Source organism: Leptonychotes weddellii, chromosome 13 (genome assembly GCF_054177405.1).
Source record: "Leptonychotes weddellii isolate Sample4059 chromosome 13, ASM5417740v2, whole genome shotgun sequence".
Classification (NCBI taxonomy): Eukaryota; Metazoa; Chordata; class Mammalia; order Carnivora; family Phocidae; genus Leptonychotes; species Leptonychotes weddellii.
In genome coordinates, this window is record NC_138381.1 from 36,287,417 (window position 1) to 36,313,385 (window position 25,969).

General features: G+C 40.5%; 1 protein-coding gene across 2 annotated transcripts in view; it reads left to right on the top strand.

Moving 5' to 3' along the window:
- Positions 1 to 25,969, top strand: part of KLHL14 (kelch like family member 14) — a 96,797-nt gene that overhangs the window by 48,028 nt on the left and 22,800 nt on the right. The window lies entirely within an intron of this gene.

Here is a 25,969-nt window from a genome sequence, read left to right on the forward strand (position 1 = left end):
TTAAGAAAATCATTTCAAGAGGAATGTCCTTGAGCTACTTTGGGGGCACAGAGACTTGTGTTCTCCTTCAGAAAGTAGGGAACAGAGGTGCCTGGGTGGCTCAGTTGGTTAAGTGGCCAACTCTTGCTTTTAGCCCAGGCCATGATGTTGGGGTCGTGAGATCAAGCCCTGTGTTGGGCTCCCCACTCAGTGGGGAGTCCGCTTGAGATTCTCTCTCTCCCTCTCCCTCTACCCCTCCCCTCACTTGTGCATGCATGCTCTCTCTCTCAAATAAATAAATAAATCTTTTTTAAAAAAGGGGTACAAAGAGAGCTAGGACAGTGTGCTTGCCTACTTGCAAACTGGTCTTCCAGAAGTAGTGCTCGCATATCATACCTTTATATTGAGAAGTAATCATGTGTAGTAACCTATAATGATAATAATAACTAGTATATATGGAGCACCAATTATGTGCTAGGCTTCTCCCACACCCTAGCTCCCTTAATTCTTTTTTTTTTTTTTAAAGATTTTATTTATTTATTTGACAGAGAGAGACACAGCGAGAGAGGGAACATAAGCAGGGGGAGTGGGGGAGGGAGAAGCAGGCTTCCCGCCGAGCAGGGAGCCCGATGTGGGACTCGATCCCAGGACCCTGGGATCACGACCTGAGCGGAAGGCAGATGCTTAACGACTGAGCCACCCAGGTGCCCCATCCTCTTGCATTTTTGTCATTGTCGTTCCTATCATGTTAGACTTAAGGCTCTGTTTCTGATAAAGCAAAGGCACTATGTATCCAAGGGATGTCATAGGTTTGAGCTGGAGCCTCCTGATTGTCACTTAATGTAGAAGGAAAAGCCATTACCAGGAGGGTCCTATGGGAGAGTCATCCTGTCTCTTTTTCAAGGTCAGATGGGTAACTGCGGATCGAAATGGGTGAGTCGGGCAAGTGAGTTCACTGTGCTTGCGCTCTGAGACAGAGACTATTAGAGAAGGCTTCCCCAAACTTGTGTGAGAATTAAGTGTTCTAATATTCTTCACCACATAAAGATTTTTAGATTGGTAACTGAGGAAGGCCAGCCATGTGAAAAAGAAGAGCTTGATTAATTAGCCATTTAAAACGAATGTGTCAAGGTTGGGGGAGAGGAGGCCTTCCCTCGAGTGAACAAAAAACAGGTAAAAATGTAAATTTTATGGGAATCAAGCCTGAACAAATGCTCAGTGAATGTAGATGTCAATAACGAATCATTCTTAATGAGTATTATTAACTTCAATAAAAATCTAGTTTGAAAGTCATTCTTTTCCTTTCTTTTATCCCTTAAATAGATGGTTCCCATTAGGAGGAGCTTACCTCTTACCTTTTACCTCTGCCCGTTCTTTACCTCTGCTGGCAGATGCCTGCCGCACCCCCAAGTCTCTCCAAGACCACCCAGAGGTGTGCGCCCCTCTGCAGGCTCCCAAGAAATGCCCAGGTTTTCTGTTGGCAGGATTTTAAATACAGACTTTGCCACTTCTGTTGTCCCCTGTCTACTAATGTCACCTAAGTGTCCAGAGGCATGGAATTGAGGGCATAAGTGTTAGAGTGGCTTAAAATTCGCCAGCCTCAGAGCGCTAACACACTGCTGGCCAGTGTGGGGAAGAGAGCCTTCTCTTTAGAGAACGCACTTTGTTCTCTGCAACTCTACTTTTCATCACCATTCTCCCACATTTCCGTTTAATAAAACCCACGTGAAGATCATCTTAAAATACACGTGTTTCCAAAGGAGAAGAAGAAGAACTTGAGGAAGAGGAGAGGAATGACAATTTTTTAATTGTTAATATGTGAGGAAGCCTGGTGGGCCTGGTATTGAAATCATGGAGAATAAGGAGGGTTTCGTTGGGCGATGAGTTCGGTCCAGGGAGCGTCCATTCTGCACTCCTAGCACTTCTAATATATCCTTCATCTCAGCGAATGTCATATCTATCTAGTGAAGTCATCTTCTTACTCTGAAAATGGAGCTTTGGGAAGAATATACTTTATCAGGTACCTTCCTGGATGCTCCTTTTCGAGTTACTCTTCAGGTACTAGTGTTTGGCAAAACATCATGCCAGCCCTCTTCTCATCCTGAACACCCTTCCTGCATTGTGGCATCCATGATAGCTGGTGATGGACCACTAATCTACGTTTCCTTCCCAGGCCTCTCTCTTGATACCGACTACTGTATTTCCAACTGCCTCCTGAACATCTCCACTTGGCCTCAGAATTGTTATCTTGCCTTCAAACCCATTGTCTTTGTTCTGTATTGCAGTCAATGACATCTTCATCTCCCCAACCTGAAAACTTAAGTTTCATCCCTGACTTGTCCCTCTCCTCTAACCCTTCTTCATTCTGCCAATAAGTGCTGTCATTATTATCTTCAGTTTTAATCCATTTCTTCAACTCCACTCCCACTGTCAGTCCCTTAAGTATAAAATCTTCGATGAACCCCCATAACACGCAGGATGAAATCCACCTCCTCAGCATGGCTTCTAAAGCCTGCCTCCCCAGATTCACTTAGGTTATTTCTCCCATCCCACACTTTTTCCTCCAGCTTTTCCAGACCACACGCAGATCCCTGAAAGGTAGTCCTTCTAACACCTAGGCCATTGCTCAATGCCCTTTCTTCTGTGTGGGATGCTCTTCAGTTCTAATTCCACACGTAATTGTGCAACACTTGTTCTATTTCAAGCTTTGTGCTAGGAATTTGGGATACAAATAAGACATGGCCAATATTACTAAGGTCTCCACAATTTTCACAAGTGAATCGGTTCTAAAATAAATAACTAAATAAATAAAATACAACTGCATCCATTCGATATAATATGATAGGCCAGGATAAAGGTAGGTATGGGGTGCTAAGGGAGCACAGAGAGTTGCAACTACTCAGCCGTGCACCTCCTTCTGACTGGCCGCCAGGGTCACTCCTGCCCCACCTCTAACAAATAGTTGCTGTTTCCTCGGCAATGTCACAGAGCCCTGCCCACACTTACCTTAGAAAGCTTATTGTTTTGTGTGGTAGTTGTTTAAATGTCTGCCTTCCTAGACTGCCAGCAAGGATCTTGTGTCTTATTTATCTTATAGCCACTGTGTCAAGCACATGCAGTAATTATTGAAGAAATGGGTGAGTAGTGTCTGAACCACAACAGTAGCTTAAGCAACCCTGGCAATCAATAAACTCACAGGCACCAAAGCCACTTTACTTTCACTTCTTTTTGATATACTGATCAATGTGGATGAGTGTTACATCAAATTGTTTGAGGTATACATACACGTACATATATATACACACTCATACATGCATACATAGGTACATAATGTTATATACATATATATAACATCATATAGTGAGGCCCAAAGTGCTTATAGTTGTTAATGATGAGAGAAATATCTAATTTATCCAGATCTTTGAATAGTGGACTTAAGGGATATTAACATATTTAGAGTTCAAGTTCAAAAATTGTGGGCAAGCTTTGAAAATGTATTCTTTCCTATGTACTGTGTACTAACTGCCTACCATAGTTGCACAAAACAGGTACTAGCTAAATATTTGTTGAAATAGTGTGTTTCCATCAAATTGTAGAACAATGTATTATACATTTTGATGAAACTAGCAGGTGCTGTTTTTAACAAAGTGTTCATGAAAGCTAAACTGTAGCAGTATTGTTGAGTATATCTGTATCACTGTAAAAATACACAAAGATTAAAAATAGAGTGGAGCAGAGGGTGCCTAGGTGGCTCAGTCAGTTAAGCCTCCAACTCATGATTTCGGTTCAGGTCATGATCTCAGGGTTGTGAGATCGAGCCCTGCATTGGGCTCTGTGCTGGGTGTGGAGCGTGCTTAAAATGATCTCTCTCCCTTTCCCTCTGCCCACCCCCCATGTCTCTAAAAAAAAAAAAAAAAAATAGAGTGGAGCTTATTACAGTGACTATAAAATACTGATTTTTTTAAAACTCTGATTAGTGCAATAAATCCAATTTAAGAATTGGGGTTCTGTGTAAAGGAGCTCTTGCATAAAATATATGACACCAAATACTGATGGGAACCTATATTCCAAGTTCATTTTATTTGGTGAAAATGCTACACCTCAATCTAATCTGTTTTTTGGTGCCAGTGCCTATTGACATTTAGTATCTGGTCTCTCTTGCTAATCATAAGACCCTTGGTAAACCATTTACTTGTTCCTAGCCTTGGTTCTTTCTGTTTTAAACTCTAGAAGATAATCCCTGCCTACCTCACAGAAAATGCATGGGAAAGTCCCTTGTAAACGGGCAAGTGACATACAAACGTGATGAGTTCTTATTCCGGCCAGAGAGAGAACAACATGAACAAAAGCTGAATGTGACATTGCATTTTAAATTGAGGAAATCGCAAAGGGTGGGGAACTGCTGAGCGGTGGGTTGAGAATAGGTGTAAAGGGTCAAGTGAAAACCATTTAGATCTTATTCTACAGTCAGTGGGGAGTCACCAAAAAATCTTTGAGCAGGGAAATAACATAATTAAACCTGTATTTTAAAAGCTAATTTGGGGTGAATTGGTAAAGGAGAGATTGGAGACAAGCTAACCTTTTATTGCATAACCCAGGCAGGAGATAATAAGGGCCTGATTTACAGCAATGGCTATGAAAACAATGAAAGAATGGCAAAATTAGAACTCATTTTATAAATAGAGTTAAACATCATGTGGTAATGCTGGGCAGTAGGAGATAAGAGACAGTCTGGCTTGGCCAAATTGAGCTGATGCCTTTCCTCAGAAGAGGAAACCAAGAAGAAGATGCAAGTTTAGAGGAGAATAGATTTAGTCTTAAACATCTGTGTCACAGTGTCTCTATTCATCACATCCAGACTTGTGCCTGGTACATTGCAGGTGAGCATATGAATGAAGAAAGGAAGAATTAAAGACTGGGAGATATTTAAGGGACGGTATCAGAGAGGACTGGAATTGGTCTGTATGACAGAGGAGAAAATGCTAGAAATACAAATTGTGAAGTCAGCATTAAACAAATAGTATCACTGACATCTGAAAGGGCAAAGAGATGGAGTCAAAAGAGAATTAATGGCTCAACTCTAAGAAAATAGGATTATGTCATATAGACTTTCTCACTTCCACATGTTTTCTTTCCAGTTACTTAAATCTATCATCAAACTGCAGTTATAACAGATTGTTCTTTCCATTATACAACAATTATACAACAGCAACAGGAACTTTTTGTAACACTTTTTCATGCGAAGTGGGCCAAATAGAATCAAAATACTCAGTCCACTCACTTCACTTACTGTGACCCTTTTATGCAACACGATGCAGAAGAGGTTTTACAGTTATTGGTCCAATACCTTGACCACCACTGGGAAGGCCAATTGGAAAGAGAAGACATTTCAGTCTCAACCTGAGTTGATTTAGCTCTTATGAGCCCAGCCTAGACAGGCAGATGAGGACAGCAGGACAAATAATATGTAAAAACCAAAGTAAACCTAAAGCCTTCAGGAGTTATAATGTAAAGGGCTCATATCTATGAAAGTAATATTTGAAAAAAATTAAAATCCAAACTAGATCTAAACGATGTAAAAAACAATTTCTAAATATTAATTATATGAAGTGAAAGACTAAAATTGATTGTTAAAAGTCAAGCAAACTAAAAACTTGACCATTTATAGAATTTAAATAATCTTATCATCCCATTCTTTCACCACACACCCCTGCCCAAAAAGCAAAGTTTTTTCATGGCTGATACATGATCAATTTATTCACATTTACCACTGCCCTTTGGCTTTACCCACTCTCTGAAGGATTAACTAACCAAAGGACAGACTGAAAGGAGGTAACAGAAAAAATAATAATACTGGAATAATATATGAACCAGACCACTGGTCATTGAATAATCATGAGTTGACCATATTCCTAAAATATAGTCATCATTTATCATTACAGTCCAAGAAATCTCATCTCTCGGCTAATAAAAAAATTTTCCTTAAAATTACTTCTAAATGTCAGATGAATGTAATTCAAAAAATGAGAACATAAAATTAGTGTCTGTTTTCAGAAGCACCATTAAGGCCTTTTAGTAATTTCACTGACTTTTTAGATTTTCCAACTGAAGATCCACCTAGAGGTGTTTTTTTCATCTCATTATTGTGTAGAGGAAATGAAGTTTGAGCAGTCCTTGTCAGCTCTGAGGCCTTGTTGGTTTGAAGACTATTTTCCCCACAGAGGATGATCCTGTCGATTTGCTAGAGTCATCTTTGAATATTAAAGATTCAGAAAGTTAACTGCTACTTGAGATGAGGAATTAAATTCATATAGGACCTAGGTTAATATGACAAGAAAGAGTAGAAGATATGTTGAAACTACTTAATCAGAAAAGGATCACCCATGGTTTAAATGCATGTATTATTTGCAAAAGTTGGAGAAAGTACTTTAAGGTAAGGGGGAAGACTATTTTTTATTCTTTTTTTTTTAATGTTTCAAGTTTTTATTTAAACTCCAGTTAGTTAACATATAGTGTAATAGTAGTTTCAGGAGTAGAATTTAGTGATTTGTCACTTACACACAATACCCAGTGCTCATCACAACAAGTGCCCTCCTTAATGCCCATCCCCCATCTTGCAAATCCCCCCCCCACCTCCCTTTCAGTACCCCTCAGTTTGTTTTCTTCACTAAAATGTTTGCTTCTTAACTGAAAGCAGGTTACTATTTTTTTAAAAAATTAATTCAATGAAGAGTAAAAGATATGTTGAGGCTACTTAAAAAAAAAAAAAAGTCATCCGCAGCTCAGTGCCTTTGCATTTGTAAAACCCCAAGAGAGAATTTTAAGGAAAAGATCTTTATTCTTTCAACTTCTCTAAAACGTTTGCTTCTTAAAGCAATTTATTTACCATTTAAAAATGTTGTGTGAGTTATTCCCTAAAAAGCAAAGGAAATCAAATCATTTTCCCAACCATATATATTCTAGGTAGAGAAATACAATTTTATATTGATACATGGGTCAAAGTGGCTTGTAGACAGAAGGGCAGCACTAGGTTCTAATTCATTACACCTGTGCCACGTAAACACCACAGGACTTACCTGCAGATCTTTCAATTATTGAAAAATCTGGCCTACTTTAAATACCTGTCTTTAATACTATTCGCGTAGGATAGCACTAAGTATTCGTCCATATGAGTCTCTAAAAGAGAAAATAAACGATATTGCCTTCAGCACTGAGGTGTGAAGTTTAAAGATAGGTTACTCTGAACAGCTAGAGAATCAAAGCAAGATTTTGGTCCATCTCAAATATTTGGGATTATTTGAGAAAAATGAAGTGAAGAGAATAATATCGATCTTATTCTCCAGCTCGGAGTGATCTGCATCAAAAAAAAAAAATGAACACTAGAGTTTTTTAAAGATCCTCTTAATTTTCGTCTTACTGTTGTACTTTTCCTCTTTGTTTTTGCTGGCTTACTTAGAGCCCCATCTCTGAGCATAGTTCTTGAGGCTTTTTCTGGGGGAACAAGCAAAGAACAGTGTACGCCATCTAGTGGCTCAGTTCAAAATTGCAGCAGTGCAGGGAAGGCGAGTTTGAGCAGGAGGCCATAATGGGTGTCTGCAGCCATGGCAATTAACAGGCACTTCTTCCTTCAGCCTTTCTCTGACTGCCTGAAGAACACTGAAGTGGTTGCCATGAATTCCAGAGGGAAGCCCTCACTGCACATAAAAAGATTCAATCTAGGAACTTAATTTAAATAGCCCACAGTTAAAATCCTACTTTATTCCGATATGTATCTATAATTACTCTACTTTAATGAGAACTTTTTAGTTGCCTGCTCAGTACCGAATTAGTATTACTACTGTAACACTTTGTTATATCACGAAGTGAGCAACTGGGATGAAAGAGGAAATAGGTTCCATTTGTGATCATATGCTAAGTGCACTGTGTGTCTAAATCATCATCAACCAAAGCTGTGATTGGCAGTGTGTGAACTCCTGGAGAACCACGGAGTCATTGAACAGGGTCCTTGAATCCACCCTCGCAAGGCTCGTTCTCTGTAAACGGAATCTGTGATGTCTTCTGCATACATTGGATTCAAAACTGCCATTCAAATGTAATTAGTAAAAGAGCATTCCTAAATTGTCAATAGTTTATTTGTTATGTCATTTTCATCAATAAATATTAGTATATCACTCTCACCTAGGAATCTTGAAAAAATATTTATTTATGTAATATATTACATAAAAAGATAAATTTTCAAGAAATATAATGGTCCTGGGACGCCTGGGTGGTTCAGTCGGTTAAACCTGTGACTTTTGATTTTGGCTCAGGTCATGATCTCAGGGTCCTGGAATTTAGCCCCTCATTGGGCTCCATGCTCAGTGCAAAGTCTGCTTGTCCCTCTCCTTCCCCCTCTGCTCCTCCCCACCCCCCACTCATGCTCTCTCTCTCTCTCCCTCTCTCAAATAAATCTTTTTTTTTAAGATTTTATTTATTTGCCAGAGAGAGAGAGAGCACAAGCAGGGAGAGCTGTAGGCAGAGCAGGCAGAGGGAGAAGCAGGCTCCCCACTGAGCAAGGAGCCCGATACGGGACTTGATACCAGGACATTGGGATCATGACCTGAGCCGAAGACAGACGCTTAACCGACTGAGCCATCCAGGCATCCCAATAAAATCTTCTTTTAAAAAAAGATTCTCTCTCTCTCCCTCTCCCTCTGCCCCTCCCCCCTCTAAAAAAAAAGAAATATAATGGTCCTGATTGCAGCAGCCCTACTTCTAGAAATTTGTTCTAAAGAGATAATCCTATGTTCAAAGACATTCACTTCAGTGTTGTTTATCACAGCAATTAATTGGACTCAAACTTGTGTTTGATAGTTAGGGATTGTTGAATAAATTTTAGTTTATCCATACAAAGAAAATAGCTTATCACTATTAAAAACTATTAATGAAGATCTATAGTCATTGAAATGAAAATATTTTACCATATATTCACAGTGGAAAAGAGCAGATTAGAAAAGCATATATATCATAATCCATTTTTATCTATTTATGAGTAGTCAAAGAAAAAGTCTAAAAGGATATCCTTAATCCCAAGAGGAATAAATACTGTATTTTATCAAACATAATATGGAGAAAGAAGTCAAAGATGCCCCCTCAATTTTTGGTCCTAAACAAGTGGAAGGACAGGGTTGACATTGACTTGGTTGGAAAGGGGAGTGTTTGAAGGGGAAATCCAAGGGTTGATTTGGAGCATGTTACGTTGGAGAACCCATCTCATACCCAAATGTAGCTGTGAAGTCATGTGGCTGGAAGATTACCAAGGTAATCTTGGTAAGTGAGTATGGATAGAGGTGAAAAGAGATTTAAAGGGCATGCTCCTGGGGCATGCCAACATTTGCAGACGAGATGAGAAGGAAGCAGTAAGGAGTGGGACCAAGGAACAGCCAATCAGGTAGAAGGAGGATCCAGAGAGAATGGTCACCCAGAAGGACACAGGTAGAGGAGAGAGTGATCTACTAGGTCAGATGCTACAGATCCTGTGAGATGAACACTGAGAAGTGACATCAGATTCAGCAACGTGGATGTAATGGAACAACAGCTGTTTCAGTGGAATGATGAAGCTAAAAGCCTAACTGGAAAGGGTTTAAGTGGAATTGAAAGGGAAAAAACTGGAAACTTTGAGTAAAGACAACTCTTTCAAGGATTGTTTATGTAAAGAGAAACAGAGAATTGAGATAGGAAATGGAGGATATTGATCCAAGGAAAATTTTTTAAAGATTTATTTATTTATTTGAGAAAGAGAGAGAGAGAGAGAGGGAGAGAGTTGGGGGAGGGGCAGAGGGAGAGAGAGAATCTCAAGCAGACTCCCTACTAAGTGCGGAGCCCGTAGGTTGGGGCTTGATCTCAGGACCTTGAGATCATGACCTGAGCCAAAATCAAGAGTCAGGCACTTAACTGACTGAGCCACTTAGGCACCCTGATGCAAGGAACTTTTTTAAGGTAGCAATTTAACAGCATTTTTCTCTGCGGATAGGAGAGATCTGATAAAGAGGGAAAAAACTGATGACGAGACATGATAAAATTGCTGGGAAAATATCCTTGAGTAGTTGAGAGAGAATGGGACCTAGTTTACAAATGGAGGGCTTGACTTTAGAAAGGAGCAGGGACGGCCCATCCATCCTTAATAAGAAAAGGAAGTAAAAACAAAGGCAGAGTATAGGTATACTGTGCAGGTAATTTTATAGGTATGATGCTGGGAGCCTGTGGGAGTTCTTTTCCAAGTGTTTCTATTTTCTTAGTGAAACAGAAAACAAGGTTATCAGCTAAAAGTAAGCAAGATGTTAAAGAGTTGGAGAGAGAAGATGTGAAATTATCATTTAGGACAGAGGTCAGAAAACTTTCTCCATAAAGGGCAAGATAGTAAATACTTTATCATTTGCAGGCCATTAGGGATCTATCACAACTATTCAACTCTGCCATTATCACATGAAAGCAGCCATAGACAATATATAAACTGACGGGTGTGGCCGTGTTTCAATAAAACTTTATTTACAATAACAGGTGGTTGGCCAGATTTGGCCCATGGGCCACAGTTTGTTAACCCTTGATCTAAAAGAATGGAATAAGGAGTGGTCTAGGGAAACATGGTAGGAATTTCAGGCAACAATATTATGAATTTAAAATGAGGCCTGTTCTAAACCAGGAGCAAAACCAGCCACTTCCCTGTCACACATGGCGCCATCGGCCTGTCTGTCCCAAATCTACAGTCCGGCCGCCCTTCTGCCCCAGGAGGTGTGCACTGCCTGCCACCTGCTCAACACCAAGTCCACACACCTTCACCCCAGATCAACAGGGACTCAAACTGAGACTCTCCCCCTCAAATTCCAGCCCCTGTACTCAAATTTGTGCACAAAAGTGGACATAATTTTAACGGCAGAATGAAACAATCCAAATTCTGTGGAATTTGTAATGGATAAAAGGAGTGTGCTGGGTTGGGAACATCTTCAACAAGCATATCAAAGAACAATACATATTGCATGATTCTGGTTACTAAAAGAAACAAACCCAAACCTGGCCTTTTACAGATAAGTTTGAAACTGGATGGGAGGAGGGGCTGGTCAGGACACCCGCCTCTAGGGAGGGGTGGGGGGGGAAGGGTGAGGGAGGCTTTTCCTGGTACACACCCTTCCTGTATATCTTTTTAAGCTTCCAAGACAAAAGGTAAATTATGCAAACAAACAAAAATTAATTAAAAAATAAAATAAGACGAGGCCTGGTCATATGGTGGTATGAATGTCTCCAGCCACATTCAGTTGTATGGGTCCTGACATAGGGTTGGATATAACCACGATTTGGTTTTGCACTGCAAGTATGAAAAAGAGAGAAAGGAACAAGAGAGTTTGAGTATGTATGCCAGAAAAATTATTATGAAGATGAGCAATGAAAGCTAAGCTGAGTCAGGGGGGGAAATGAAGACACGAGGGGTAGGGCTCTGAAGGACAGTGAGGAGGAGGCAGGCTTTTAATGGTTGAGGACTTTCTATTAGCCTTTGATGCTCAGATTCTCTTCCTGAGGAAAGAGGACAATTCATTAGCTATTTCACTGAGCTCAATGATGATTCAAACTTTGTTGGCTCACGGTGCATACAGTAGTCATCATTCTGTGGGGTAGATGTAATAGTATTCCCCATTTTATTACTATGAGGGGAAAGAGAATCCAAATCCAATTTGGAAGTCGTGTTTAAATGACAGTTTTGCTTACAATTATATTTAGTTTCTTAGTTATTAGGACAACCTGCTCTTTATTATAAAAAAATTTTCTTGCCTATTCTCTCTCCACAAATAATGCTTATACCTATTGATATAATTTCATTAATGGTCTTCCTTTTTTTCTTTTGATGTCTCACCCTCCCATTTTCTTTGCCTCTTAGCCTTTACATGTGGTTATGTTTTACTTTTTCTGGATGGTCATTTGAAAGTGTTCATACCCTTCATGTTTTTCCCTATAGAACTTTCTCTCTTTTGTTGGATTTACAAGCTTTAAGATGACGGCTCTCTTTATTTTAGCAGAAACGTACCCAGGTGAGGAAAGAATGTCAGCAAGATCTAAGGACAGGATCTATTCCCTGTTCACACACTTTGTGCTTTACTCCCCTCCCTAAACCTTCCGTGCCTCTCTACTAAGAGTTGTAGACTCTTTGGTATTCAGGGACCTCCGTGACCTTGTCTCTCGCTACTTTTCCAACTGTACATCCCACTGCTCCTCAAACTTTACACTTCAACCCCACAAAAATACCTAACAGTTCCCTAGCCACCGTGCATTTGTGCACACAGATGGCATTGACTTATTGACTTAATTCAATAAGCTGAAGTCTCATGCTTATTGAATTACTATTTCACCTGAACCAAATTGCTTTACTTTCTCCATCCAAAATGTAGAAGTATTGGTTATGAGTTATAGAAATCCAATTCAGTATAACTTAAACTTTTGGGTTATTAACAAATATTTATTAGGTGCCTACTCTGTGCAAGACATTGTTCTAGGCACTAAAAATTTGGTGATGAGCATGAAAGTCATGCACTGTGCAGCTAGTATATTAGTATATTGCCTACTTGTTAGTATAGAAATCGTTTATAAACAAACAAAAACCCTATATAATGATAGGCATTATCGAGTGCTGTCAGGAACATTAAAGCAGGGTAAACAAGTGGTGAATGACAGGGGAGGCCTTTTGTAATGGGATTGTCAGAGAAGGTCTCTCTAGCAGACACCTGAATGAAGTGATGGAGTGAGCCATGAGAATACACAAAGGAAGAACATACGAGGCAGAGAGAACAGAAAGTGCAAATCTCTCAAACAGGAATATGTTTGTGGTGTTGGGGAGATCGCAGGGAAGCCACTGGTGAGGGGAAGGTGGTAGAAAAGAAGGTTGGGAAGGTGGCCAGCAGCCAGACCATATGGTCCTTGTAGGCCATTCTGAAAACGTGAACGTTTATTCTAAGGGTGGTAAGAAGTAAGGAAAAGACTGAGCAGAAGGATCATTGTGAGTGTTCTGTGAAGACTAAGCCAAAAAGGAACAATAGTGAAAGCAGGGAGGCAGGGAGTTATTGGGAACGTCCAGGGGAGGAAGAGAACTTATGGGACCACGTCAGCAGGAGGGCAGGGCTGCACTGTCCTCACACGTGACTCGAAACAAAATTTTGAAATCCTATCAGGATTCCTTCTCTGTAAGTCTCTTTTCTCCTCATTACACAAGCTCCTCTGTTCAGACCTTCTTCTCCACTGCCATAAGCAGCTCCAGGATCTGTAGTCAGAAAGAAAAGGTTTCTTCTTGTCAGCTCCAGTATGAAAACCCCTCTGAAGGGACTGGCCGGGTCATGGGACCGTCTCTAGAGCAACCATTCACTGTGTCCAGTGCTGTGGTTGTGAGCCCAGCTTGGTGGCCCAGGGAGTGGGGTGCTCTAAGGATAGCTGGAAGGGCCAGCAAGATGAAAGAAGTTTGCATTTTCTAGTTTGTTTTAAAGACAAGGCAGGGCACCCTGTGAGGATGCAGAAGGACGTGATGGCTGGCGAGAGACGGAAGATAGCACACGGCTACCTAAGCCAAGGCCCGGAGACTCCTTCCTTCTTTAGATCTCCTTGGCACAATGCCCCTACACCACTGCATTATCCCTTCCAAGTGGTCTCAAATATGTCTATTTAGTGTTTCAACTAGACTGTAAATTTTCTGAGGAAACTAAAAAGAGCCACAGTGTTAATTTCTTTGACAAATCCTCTGGCACCTCTGACAGGACGGAGTTGGCCACTAGTGGATTCTCAGGAGAGATTTACACATTGATTCCAACTGGAGGAAATCTGGAACCCATGCCTCTCCAGCTAAAAGGGTTCTTCAGGAGTCAAGAAGCAATCTTGTCATAAGCACATACATCCATAATCAGTTTCTTGAAAGAGCTTCCCATATATCGGGCCAACTAAAAACAACTTGATTTTTTCCAACCACTGGTTTTTCAAAACCTCTCTGTTGGATGTTGCATCTCTCTGTGGGGCTATACCTCAGGACATTCTTAAAGCAGCCTCAGTTACACTGGGATGTTAAATCAAAACCTCATTCTCTCAATACACTAGCAGATTCTCTGTCTCCTATTGTATCAGAGATTTCCAAGACCACCCTTAAGTTCAGTGATTCACTAGAAGAACTAACAGGATCAACATATAGTTGTACTCTCAGCTGATTTATTACAGTGAAAACATATAAAGCAAAATCAGCAAAGGGAAAAGGTGCATGAGGCAAAGTCTGGAGGAAACCAGGTGCAAGCTTCCAAGAGTCCTCTCCAGTGGAGTCCCACAGGACAAAATTATTTCCTCCAGCCTCGAATTACACCAACACCTGTGAAATGTTGTCGACCAGTGAAGCTCATTAGGGACTCAGTGCCCAAAGGTTTTATTCGAGGCTGGTCAGGCAGACATCCAAAATTCCATATTCCCAGAAGATAGGTGTTCAGCATACCTTCAATTTGGGCACAACTAGCCACTCTTAGTTAAGGTAGTGGGAACAATCCTGAAATCAAAATTCCCAGGCCTTTCTATGAATAACAGTCTCAGGCCTGCTGTGAGCCCTTTCCTGCACTGATGTTTCTGTGAGCGTGAGAAAGGCTGACCCGCCCTGGAGGAAAAGTCAGCCATCCTGGGTCATCTGGCTCCACCAAGGATAGATCTGGAGGGGAAGGCACAGAGAGAAAAGCTCTTATTTACCTAGTGTTTTTTAGAACTTGGCTTTCAAGAGACAAATGCTATAAATCTGACTTTGTTTTTGATGAGCTGTCTTTACAGGTTCTATTCTAAACCTCTTTTTAAAGACTTTGCATCATACCATGGGCTATCCACCACATAGCTTCTATTAGGGTCACCTTGACCTGGCAATTCATAGTCTTGGGTGGAGGATCCTCTTGTGGTTGTTCTAGCCAAGCAAGCTTCCCAAGCATCAGCTCAGCATGCAGGAAGGTACCAGGTACCATTGCCCCACCAAACCCAGAAATGTGGACCACTTCTGCCCCAGCTCTCTCCTTCCACATTCCTATCACAGCCGGTTCCAGCCAGCTTCTTGCCTTCACACTTCCCCTTGTGAGTGCCAAGCCCCAAGAGACAGAAACATCTGGCCCGAGAATCCTCCACCAGTTTTTGTCTTTGGGGTGTAGGTGGGAGGAGTGTTCTGTTCTCCCGCAGATGGAAAATGCCCAAGGCTCCAACTAATTCCCACAACACTCTCTTGAGGAAAAGTCCCCACTCACTAATAGTCTTCCACATCATTGTATATACAGGCTAAATAGGGGTGTGCATGTGTGTGTGCGCATACACATACTACCAGACAGAACAAGTTTAGGGGCCACTTTTAGCTAGTCCTGCACAGATGGCCTGGCATATATCTTTAGATTAGCTTCAGCTTTAAGGTCTCAGCCTAAATTCTAAGACAGGAAAAGTGCCAAATATTCATGCACATTCATAAATATATTTATAAGTAAATATCACTTAGCATTCAATGGCTGTCTAGTTTTGGCAGTGAAAAAAAAATGGTGCCAAAAAACAAGAAAAGGCAACTTCAGTATTCATCATATTTCCCTACATGTTTCTCTCTTTAGATCTACACAGCTACAATTCTCCACTTTTTCCCAGCAACACGGATTTCAGAACTTTCTCCAGACGGCTCTAGGTGCCTTTCCATGGCAAATACCACCCAACATGGGCTCATCTCCAAAGATAGTGGGCTGCACTTTAATTTCTTTTGTGTGTCGTAAGATATTGACTTAGGGTAATCGTCACTGCTAGGCTCAACTGCCCTGGTATTTCCCAGATTTGACACACACATGAGTTTGTGTGAGTGAGCCCAGGCACACACCATGAAATGGTCATGGGAGGAATGTACAGCAAATCCTTCTGAATCTTTGCAGTGAAATATCCTTTGAAGTCAAATAAGTACAATAGCCTAATAACACACGGAAGCAACAAGAGCAAATGCGGGGAGGGGTGGCCTGAAAGGAACAGAAGTATTGCTCACAGTTCTGATAATCCTACCAACTGCTTCTAGAAATATCAGGTGACTCCACATGTTGGGAGAGATTTAATTAGAGCAGAGGCCATTACTGCTGGATTGTCTAAGGAGAGAGTGCTCCAGGGGGAGCCTGAGTTGGGCAATAGGACAGCTGCCTAAAAAGATGGTATAGATAATGGTCCATCCCTTTTATTCGTTCCCACATTCCCCAAACACATTTCCTCTGGCCCCTCAACAACACAATTAATATTGTAGTGTTATGATCATAATATTAAGAACATTTTGGAGATTAATTTTAACAATCAATTTTTATAAAGCAATCTAACAAAAATAATATCACTAGTGCTTAGTCCAAGTTCTGGCACATAGTAGGAGCTCAATAAATATTTGTAGAATCCATGTTCCTTTTGCTGCTGTGACAACCTGGAAAATGCTTTTTAGCCTTATGATTTAGCTTAAGCCTCTCTTTCTCCCTGAAGTTTTAGTCCTTTCCTCCCTGGTGCTTCAATTGCTCTTCTCCTCGAGCACTATGTATCCTATTTCATTGTTTATATGTTCTCTTTCACTGTGAGATCTGGAATACAGAAATAGTGTCCCAGAGGGGTGCCTGGGTGGCTCAGTCAGTTAAGCGTCTGCCTTCGGCTCAGGTCATGATCCCAGGGTCCTGGGATCAAGCCCTGCATCGGGCTCCCTGCTCAGTGGGGAGCCTGCTTCTCCCTCTCCTGCTTCTCCCTCTCCCGCTCCCCCTGCTTGTGTTCCCTCTCTCGCTGTGTCTCTCTCTGTCAAATGAATAAATAAAATCTTAAAAAAAAATGGCATCCCAGAGTTTAGCACAATAACTACTAGTTCCTCAACACATGTTTTGGAATGAAATGAACAAATGAGTTAATAGACAAGTAATCCTTAAATGTACCTTTTGATAGCTCGTGGGTTTTAATGTGAACCACTAGTGTTCACTGTCCAATATTGAGTTTATGGGACCTATATAAAAAAACTCTGTGTAAATCCTCATTATATAGACCACCCCATTTCCTTCTTCCTGCCCTCAATAATTTGGGACAACTAGGGGGCCATCATCTAAGAGACTTTAAACTATTTAACGAACATATATGTTCCCTGTTGCTGGACCATCCACAGTATAAATAGCCCTGGCTCCCTTGACCTTTATCAAGGGTCTTATTTTCACAGCTTTAAATAATATGTGCTGCTCTACTACTTTAATTCATTTAAAGAGTTTACTATTTTTTTTTTAGTGAGGCTTTTTAGGTGTAGAATGAAAGGTGCAATTTCTCACTGCCCCAGAAAGATAAGGAAGCTAACAAGGAAAGAAGGGGCTTGTAGGAAGGGGCAAACATCAAAGCACCAGCACGTTTCATCAACCTGTCCCTGAAAACACAATACTTTATAAAACAGAAAAAAACAAACAAACAAAAAATAGAACTAATCATTGCAAGAGACTGTAGTTTTTATTCCCAAAGATGTTTTACTTTCCAAAAGTGAAAATGAAACTATATTTAATTTCAAACTAACGTGCCAGGAAGTATCCAAAATTAAGTAGTTAATATTATAATAACATAGTCATAATTTAGGAACATATTAGTAAAAATACTCTAATTAAAATAAAAATAAGACAAAGTCAGTTTTGTTTAAATAGATAACAGAAGTCCTATTTGAAGTCCCCTTGGCTTTGCTGATTGTTAGTGCTTCCCCAAGTAAAGTGCTCAGAGCTAAAACTGTAAATCAACAAGGATTTATTGAAAGCCTTTGACCTTGGCACATTGAGGTCCATAATAGTTCCTGAAGAAATATGTCACAGCTTTTAAGGAACTTTCAAACCTCCTTCGTTTAAAACATATGTATCGCTTACAGGGTGATATCTCTCCTAGATGTCATAGAATCTGAACTTCTTCCCTTTCTTCCTTCAATCCCTCCCTCCTTCACATCTAATGGGACCCATTCTATTTTGCACACCTTCCAAAGAAGTAAATTCCACAGTCTCTCTTAGCTATCATCCACTCATTCATGCTACTGATGTTTATTGATTCACTAATATTTCTTTTTTTTTTTTTTGGATTTTATTTATTTATTTGAGAGAGAGTGTGTGTGAGCAGGGGGAGGGGCAGAGGGAGAGGGAGAAGCAGACTCTCCGCTGAGCAGAGAGCCCAACGTGGGGCTCAATCCCAGGACCTAGAGATCATGACCTGAACCGAAGGCAGATGCCTAACCAACTGAGCCACCCAGGTGCCCCAATTCACTAATATTTCTAAATAACGTATTAGGAATAAAAGCTCAAGCTAATGCCAGAGTCTGTCCCAGCGTTATGTATTGGGCACCGTGCTAGGCATAAAGCTATAAAGATGACACAGTCCAGCCTAAAGGAGCTCACAGATCCTTCAGTGGTAACAAACATAAGACAGGCAATTTTAATAAACTGTCATGATTTGGCAAGTGTACAATAAAGCATGAATTTAGTACCATAGTTGCACAAAAGACGAAGTATCAAAGCAATACTCATTGTCAGGAAAACTCTCCCTTAGATACAATTTTGAACCATAAGAGAGAAACAAGCTCTCTCGGTTCATGCACAGTGTCCAAAACCTAATACACATGCACTTTTTTCAGATTTATGTATCATGAATTCACTTCAATAATTTTGTCTTCAGTGGGACTATGGGAACCTGGCTTAATGTATGCAGGACAAGTTGGGGATGAGGGAGAAAGTGTTGGTAACCTTTGGGTTAATTCAGAACTTCAGCCAACTCATCACTGGATTCAGACCATGTAAATTTCTCACGGGGCTTCATTTTCCAGACTAATTGTCCTTAGTGATCAAGTCATCCCCAAATATACAAACTACTATTGGTAGTTTGCAGAGATAGTACCATCCAAATATGACAGGAAAAAAAGGTAATAGAGCCTTTTCTGTGGATTATTTATTCAACAGTATCTATCAAGCCCCTGCTTCATGTAAAATGTTTTATTAATACATCTGTTTCTACCTCCAGGGAATCATTGGCCAAGTTGCTAAGTCTTTGAAGAAAGACTAGAGGGTAGTATTAAACCACATAGTAAATTTTTAATTATTTATGTTTCTCAATTACACTTACTATAAAGTTGAAGAAATTGTTTTTAAAAATTCCTCTATGGGGGCGCCTGGGTGGCTCAGTTGGTTGAGCGACTGCCTTCGGCTCGGGTCATGATCCTGGAGTCCTGGATCGAGTCCCGCCCGCATCGGGCTCCCTGCTCGGCAGGGAGTCTGCTTCTCCCTCTCCCACTCCCCGTTTGTGTTCCCTCTCTCGCTGTGTCTTTCTCTGTCAAATAAATAAATAAAATCTTTAAAAAATTTTTAAAAAATTTAAAAAAAAAATTCCTCTATGATCCTATGGCAAAGAATACTCACCAATATTATTAAAGTGGAGCATCTTTCTTTCAGGTTATGTTTGTTTTCAACAACATGTAAATGCTATTTGAATTTGCTTCAATGAGTAAATATTTCACAAATATACATTCTAGCAACATCATGCTTCCAAAATATCATTTTTATTTTGCCAGTCTAGATAACTCCATAGAAAAGAACACTTCAAAAACAGAAATCACATAATTATAGGAAACATAAATTCTGATATCATGAAACTGAAAACCCAACAGAAAAAATATATGAAAGATTTTGGGGCACCTGGCTGGCTCAGTCACTAGAGCATGAGACCCTTGATCTCGGGGTTGTAAGTTCAAGCCCCACATTGGATGTAGAGATTACTTAAAAATAAAATCTTTTTAAAAAAAGGAAGATAGATAGACTTGAAATTCATGAAAAGACGTTCAACCTCTAGCATAATTCAATATATGCCCATTTACATTTTAACTTGCTCCCAATTGTTCACCTACCATATTGGCAAAGACAGAAATGTAAAAAGGGGTGCAGTGTAACAATATCCAACAAAATCTAAAATGCAGCCATCCTTTGGCCCAGAAATTTCCCTTGGAGGAATCAGTCCTACAGATGAACCCCCGTGTGTGCGCATTGGGTGCCTCCAGGGACACAACAGAGCACCGTTGGTAGCAACAGCCTTCCACAGATGTCCCTTCTGTCCATCCCTAGCTTTGCTTCCTGATCAGGCATCCATCATCTCCCTCCAGACCATAAGAGGGGTGCTCTATCTAGTCTCCCTCTTTCCCCTCCCTCCCTCCCCCCATCTACAGGAGCCAGAGTAATGTTTTGTTTTTGGTTTTGTTTTTTTTAAGATTTTTTATTTATTTATTTGAGAGAGAGCACATAAGAGGGGGGACGGTCAGAGGGAGAAGCAGACTCCCTGCCGAGCAGGGAGCCCGATGTGGGACTCGATCCAGGGACTCCAGGATCATGACCTGAGCTGAAGGCAGTCGCCCAACCAACTGAGCCACCCAGGCACCCCCAGAGTAATGTTTTTAAAACAGAGATCAGATTACATCATTCAGCAGCTTAAAACCCCTCCAATGCCTTCCCATCATGCCAAGCATGAAATCCACTCCACTCACCTTGGCCTGTGAAGACCCATCTGCCCAGCCTCAGCCTGCCTCCTGGCTTCATCCCACGACTCTTTGGCCTTACTTACCTTCAGAGTTCCAGACACAGAGACCTCTCTGGGCTTCTCAGGCACACCCGGTTCATTTGTGCTTCAGGGTCTCTTTGCGTGGACTCCTTGCCCTCGTTTTATAACAGTGCCCCCCTCTAGCCCTTCAAGCTCTCTCTTAAATGCCATTCCCTGGCCACCCCAGCTACAGCAATAACCAGGCACTCACTCTGTAACACATCATCCCATTTTCTTTCTCCTTACATCATCTATTTTCATTTGGCTGTGTTCCTGTTCATTACGTATTTGTTTACATACTTCTCTCCCCTGTAATGTAAGCTCTGTGAGAGCTTAGTTCCCTGCCACATTGTCAGCAACCAGAAAAGTGTCTGCACATAATGGGTGTTGAATAAATGCTTGTTGAATGAATTAAGAATGGAATACATGATAGGATCCCCATCAAAGAGAACACCGTGCAGCCGTTTAAAAAAAAAAAAAAATGCAGTGGTGGACAATCCAAGTGTTGTCTTCTGACCAAGCCTGCACCCTCACACCTGACCTGCCCGTGGTCGGACCACCTAGACCTCATCTCAGCTCTCTCTGTTCTGGTCTTCTTGCCATTCTCGATTCATTCCACGCCTGTGCCTCAAGGCCTTTGTGCTTGTCATTCCCGCACCTTTTCCCCTGCATGGTTCCCTGGCTCACCTCAATCAGCCTGAGAGGACTCAAAAGTCTGCTCACAAATGCCTTCCCTAACCACTAGCGACATTCCCCCCACCCCCGTCACTCTCTCTCTTCTGACCCTCCTGTACTTTTCTTCATTGCACCTGTCATTTGAAACAAAAGTGCCTACTTACTTGTGCACACGTGTACTATGGGCTTCCCCTGACTGGAACGTTCCTTGATGCTCTTTTCTGCCATGACCTCCCCAGCAGGTAGAACACTGCCTGGCATAGAGTAGCAGCTGAACAAATATTTGACTGGCGGAGAAAGAGTAAATGAATGCATGCTTGAGCGCAAAAAAAACAACAAGGTACTAAACAGTATGCCCATAGTTATGTTTAGCCATTTGTATTAAAGGAAATGACTCCTATATATAAACTCTCTGAAAGGGAAATCCAAGAACATACTAACAGTGACAGCCTCTATGATAGGAACTAAAAAGCTGAGGCTCAGGGATAGAAGGAAAACGTACTGGTCCTGCATATCCTTACTTTTAATATGATTTCATTTTTACCATGGGCATTAATTTTTTTAAAAAAAATTAAGAATTATCTCATATTTGACAGTTTTGCAAGCTTATGTGTTTGAAGCCAATAGAAAATCAAGGCCCTCATAAGCATTACGGCAAAATGATAACATTCAACAACCATTTATTTAGCAATCCTATAAACTTACCATAGCCCTATTCAATCTCTTCTTTGGATGTTCATGAAAATGTGTGGTTAGGAAAGATACCTATACTTTCTGCTGGAAGAGATATATATTCCTTAGGCATATATGGGAGGAAACAGGGTAATGTGGATCTCTAACAGGATAAGACCTTACATAAATACAACAAGCCCCCTGCACGTTTCATATGTCAGGAAAGGCGCCTCTATACCCAAGATGCTTTGAATCTGCTTACAAGGTCGAAATATGACCTCAGTGTTTTTTTAAAAAAATAAAAACTCTCCACCAATAGACTCTACCCATCCTTAACTGGCTGATTATTCAGTGCTTTTCTGAACACTGGCTTCGTCAAACAACCATACCTTACTTTAAGAAAACTAACTATTTGAATACCTGGAGTTATTAAAAAAAAAAAATAGAGGAGTGTCCACTTGCTCTAATTAAAGATTCCTTTCAATATGAAAATAATAAACTTTTAAAATATGATTCAATACAAAAAATTACACAGAAATTTCAGGAGCACCATCATTGAACACACAGGTACTCAGTAATTACTTGCTGGTTGGATGAGCATACCTATTGAAAATCAGTAGAGTGAAATGGACAAGACTGTGGGATGGGATCCAGTTTTCTCTGTGTTCGGGTTCTTTCTCGGCCGTTCATTAGCTGAGTATGACCTTCAACAAGTGACTTAACCTCTCAAGGCCTCAGTGTACCTTATCGAGATAAAACAAATGAGTAATGCTTCCCTTGAAGTTCGTTGTATTAAATGAAAGATATAGGTAAATAAAACATTGGTACATTTTATCACGTATTGCATTTTATCATGTATTATAATATCAGATATGATTTCATTTACTAATTTCTGCTTGCCTGAATGGAAGCAAATGAATGGCAAGAATAAAACACAAGTGTTGTTATATTTTCGGAGATACAATATAGAAAACTATACACGGATATAATTACGTATTTACTTTCTCTATCTATAGCACCCGAACAGTGTCTGGCACATGGTAAATGTTTGGTAAATGGTGGTTAGTAGTATGAAAAGGAACATGAAACACTCTGAAGGTTTGACTCTCCTTTGTCATATCCACGAAGTCCAATTTTGTATGTAACACTCTAGGACACTTTACTGTGCTGGTACAGGGAGGGGGTAAAAGACTTTGTGTAACTGAGATTTTTTTGTGTGGCCTTAAACTTAGGAGAAAACAATTAACAGGTATATAAGTAAATTGGGCCGCTTATAACAATTGCTAACATCTCTTGAGTGTGTGATGATTAGTCATTCTGCAGAGTAAATACTGTGACTTAATATCATGTCCAAGTTTATTTTATAGTGTTACTTGCTTCCCACTTTCTTAATTAAAAATACTAAATGTAAATGTTTTATTTAACGTCCTAGACTAGAATAGAATATCAGGTGTTTGGGGCGGGAAAGGGAAACATGGTACAAATTGCTTCTGATTCAGAGACTAAATGAATGTGTTCCCTTAGGTGACCAAAGGTTTCTTCTTTTTCAGTTTTCTGGCTTCCCTGCCCCCCACCCCAGCCTTTCCTTCTGGCACATCTACTTTGTTTAGTAAAGTTTAGAATTCTCACAAAGGCCTTATAAACACGTGTTATGAGATTTTAAATCTGATTTGAAAGTGCCTCTTTCCTACTCCCTCTGAGTAAAGTGACCTTTTTAAATGGAGGGAAGTGGGTTTAGATGACAGTCATGATAAATGCGGTCATGTTCACTCAATAAAATAAGGCCCAGTGCATTTGAGGATAAATCAGTGAAATGTACAGCCCCACCTGTCTGTCTCCATCATTCATTTCCACTGTCACTTTCACAGTGGCTGATGGATCACAGTTGCTGTAAAATTAGACAGCCTTTAATCTCATTTCATCCTGATTAGCTTCTCTTTACCCTTTCCCTCTAACTCACTGACTGACACGCTTAAAACTCGCACTGGGCTATATATGAACACGAGTACAAACTTCTCCTCCAATACCTGCCTGTGAGGGCAAGGCCGGCGTCCACCTCTCAAGAATGCTGGAAAGGGTCAGGCATGTATCCCTTGTTATTTAAAAGGTAATCGATACGTGCAGTACCCAGTGCCATTTTAGACAGATGTGTGCTCTCGCTCACTGCCCTATTTATTTTGCTTTGCTTCAGGTTTAATCAGAAGTCAAATTAGGTCTTTTGCAAAACTCGAACATTGATTTAATATAGATTTTTTCTAATAAATTTGGAACGTTTCACATTCAGAATAATTTCAAAGAGTTATTTGTGTGTATTTATAGCCTCTCGATTCATGGTAATAATTTAGAAAAGACAGTAATTCAGGAATGAGAATACTAGAATACTCAGCCAAGAAATATAGCACAGGAGGTTTAAAAACAAGAGTAAAAAATGGGAATGCCTTCAAGTAGCCTTTATATTAGGACTTCAAAGAGCTTCTCTCTTATTTTGAAGGTTTGGATAGTTTAGGGCAATAGTTTCATTTGTTTGCATAAAGCATAACAATAGGGGTAATCAAATGAAAAAGAGGCTTAAGAATAAATCATGTATTATTTCCTTCACTTAATTTCTGCTTGCCTGAATGGGAGCAAATAAATGGCAAGAACAAAACGCAAGTGTTGTTATATTTTCAGAGATTGCGCTTTATGATCAAACTGGACCTCTAGTTAAAAAGATGCTAATACAGGTTTTCATTACCTATAAGGTTTGGGCACTGAGCTGACCAAAAATTTAAATATCCGAAGAGTGGAAGTCATAACGTAAGTTGGCTACAGCCTCTATTCCTGTGCTCGCATCCCATGTGAATAGACGCATGCAGATGATAACCAACACTGTGAGCTTACACTGCCCAGATGACATGATGATGAACTGGGGTAGCACCAGACTGCTCACAATATACACAATATACATCACGTATGAGTAGCATAGTTTTCCGTTGCTATTTTGGAACTAGCATCATAATCTAAACGATATATTTTTTTTAATGTTCAAAACCTATTCCATCTTAGTTGGTCGGCGAACTCAACATATATTCTGCCCCACTGGATTCTGAGAAGCTATATGGTATCTCTGCAGAGCCGTATGGTTAAAAGCATTTTCCAAAAAGATAACTGAGGGTTAAGGGGCAAAAGGACATCCCCAGGATGATTCCCTAAGTCAGTGACCTAATTAACGGACCACACACAAATCCACGGACCGCACAAATCCACATCCAATTTCCACATTATCACAGAAATCAGGGATTTCTGTACCAAGGCCTTTTGGCATTATAGATATAAGTTCAAAAACAATGAATATTCATAGTAAAAAATAAGTAACTAATAAAATAACCCAAACTCCTAAAATCCTTTAGTAAGAAGCTTAAATGATCTGATTTGCTCTTTCAGAAGCTATGTTAGAGATTCCAAAGCTATTCATTGTATTTACATATCTTAGCCAGCATAAGTGCATTCTGAGAAAAATAAAAGAGAGGAAAAACAAAATGAAATGAGAGATATATATCATCCAAAATAAGTTGGCCATAAGATAGGCTCTCTCTCTTCCGGCATTGGCAAAAGAGCACAAAGAGCTGGCCCTGACTCATATTGATTTCCCACTGCACTGGTTTCTTAAGTGCTCTGTTGATCCGTGTCAAGCAATAAGTTCCCTGCCTGAACATGCACATCACCTCCCCATTTGTCCTCACCTAGATTTAAGGTGCCCATATGATGAGCTGAACAAGGACATCATTTTTCCTACTGGTGTCACTGGGTCCAAACCACCGCATGTGATACGATAACTAATTCTGTGTGAGTTTACATTTGCCATATGATATGATAATAGCAGAGACCAGCACTGCACGGCACATGGGGTGACAGGGCTGTCCTAGTCTCACACTGTGCGTGTCCCCGAAAGAAAATGTAAATGAGAACAGACAAATACAGAGAAACCTGGCTTTGGTGGGTTTCTAAAGAACACGCCCTCCTCGCAGCCACCACACTGGGGCCGGGAGGGGGGGGGCGGGAAGGGCGAGAC